Raw genomic sequence first — 2,341 nt, 5'->3', positions numbered from 1 at the left:
ATAGTGCAGGCAGAGCCGAACATGATTCAATTAATGCAAACTTTGATAGGAGTAGTACAAACACAGCAACAGTTACTTCAACAACAACATGCGCAGTCACGTCAGCATCCTCTACCGACATCTGGACATGGAGAACATTCGATGCAGAGAAACAATATCGTCGAGTTTAAAAAGCAGGCTCCTCCAGCCTTCAAAGGGACCATCGAGCCACTGAAGCTGACAACTGGATTATGGAGATGGAGAAAGCATTTGCCATGCAAAAATACCACGATGATGAGAAGATCTGCTACACAGCATATCTATTACAAGGTGAGGCATACAACTGGTGAAGTATACTTGAACAAAAATATGAACACGATAGGATACCACTCACTTGGGAGAGACTTCGAGGTAAATTCTTTGACAAGTACTTTCTTTGAAGTGTCAGAATACAGAAAGAGCAAGAGTTCATTCATCTGAAATAGGAGAACAGATCCGTTGCAAAGTATGAAGCTAAATTCACAGAGTTAGCCAACTTTGTTAGAAGATTAGTTGAAATTGAGCAAGATAAAGTACATAAATTTGAAATAGAACTGAAGACGAAAATTAGAAAATAAATTGTACCCTATGAGTTAACTACTTATGCCTCAGTTGTGAATAAAGCTCTAATAATTGAGAGAGAAGTTAATGAAGCACATGCCGAGAGAGAACGGAATCAGAAGAAGAGAAATAGGTTTGGTGAAAGTCAAGGACGAAATCAGAACAATAAGGATCCAGCAAAGAAGCTAGCAAATGATAAGAATCGTGAGAATGAGACGGCTAGATGTTCGAGATGTGGCCGAAGAGAGCATGAGTCTTCTAATTGCCCATGGAATACTAGTTCTTGTTTTAGCTGTGGACAGAAGGGATACAAAATTACAGATTGCCCTCAGAGGAATGAGAATAGATCCACACAAACAAAGGATGGAGGTCAAAGGCCGAAAATTCAAGGAAGAATCTATGCACTCACACAACAAGATGCTCAGGCCTCTAATGCTGTGGTGACAGGTATCATTCCTGTATCTGGTATTTTTGTTTCTATTTTGTTTGATTCTGGTGCTACACACTCCTTTATATCCACTACTTTTATCAGACAATATGATATAGTATGTGAATCTATAAAAATTAAATTATATATTGAGACACCAGTAAGTGATATTTTGAGTATCGAAAGTATGTGCAAGTCATGTAGTATCAGAATAAGAGAAAGAGAATTATCGACAGATTTGGTGGTTCTAGACATGCATGATTTTGATGTCATTCTAGGAATGGATTGGCTTGCTACTTATCATGCCTCTATAGATTGTCATAGAAAGAGAGTGAACTTTCAAATACCGAAAGAATTAGCATTCAGTTTTGATGGAAGTGCAGGAACCACCCCTCTACATATTATTTTATTTGTGCAAGCTAGACAGATGCTAAGAAAGAGATGTAGAGGTTATCTAGTATCAATAAAGAATACAGAACATGATGAATTGAGGTTGCAAGATATTTCTATTGTAAATAAATTTTCAGATGTATTCATTGATGATTTACCCAGACTACCATCAGACAGAGAAATTAAATTTACCATTGAGTTGGCACCCAATACCGGTCCGATGTCTAAAGCTCCTTATCGAATGGCCCCCACGAAGTTGAATGAGTTAAAAGATTAATTATAGGATTTATTGGATAAAAGTTTTATAAGACCTAGTGTATCTCCTTGGGGAGCTCCAGTCTTGTTTGTGAAAAAGAAAGATGGTAGTATGAGGCTTTGTATCGACTATAGAGAGTTGAATAAGAACACTATCAGAAATAAGTATCCTCTACCTTGAATCGATGATTTGTTTGATCAACTGCAAGGTGCACAAGTTTTTTCTAAAATTGATCTTCGTTCAGGATATCATCAGTTAAAAATCAAAGCAGAGGACATACCAAAGACTGCATTTAAAACTTGTTATGGACATTATGAATTTTTAGAGATGCCATTTGGATTAACGAATGCTCCAGCGGCCTTCATAGATTTAATGAATAAAATATTCAAATTTTATCTTGATAAGTTTGTTGTCGTATTTATTGATGATATCTTGATATATTGAAAAAACAAATTGGAGCATGAAGAATATTTACGGTGTGTACTACAAATATTGAGGAAAGAAAAGCTTTATGCCAAATTAAAGAAGTGTGAATTTTGGTTGGACAAAATAGCCTTTTTAGGACACATCGTATCTAAAGATGAAATTTTGTGGATCCAACAAAAGTGGAAGCTGTGATGCAGTGGAACAGACCTACAAATATTTTTGAGATTCAGAGCTTTCTGGGAATGGCAGGTTATTACAAATGA

At 36.2% G+C, this 2,341-nt stretch overlaps 1 pseudogene; it reads left to right on the top strand.

Moving 5' to 3' along the window:
- Positions 1-236: 236 nt before the first annotated feature.
- LOC140859385 (uncharacterized) lies at positions 237-2,341 on the top strand (annotated as a pseudogene).

This window comes from Elaeis guineensis, chromosome 7 (assembly GCF_000442705.2).
Source record: "Elaeis guineensis isolate ETL-2024a chromosome 7, EG11, whole genome shotgun sequence".
Lineage (NCBI taxonomy): Eukaryota > Viridiplantae > Streptophyta > Magnoliopsida > Arecales > Arecaceae > Elaeis > Elaeis guineensis.
This window is presented reverse-complemented; position numbering and strand designations above follow the sequence as displayed.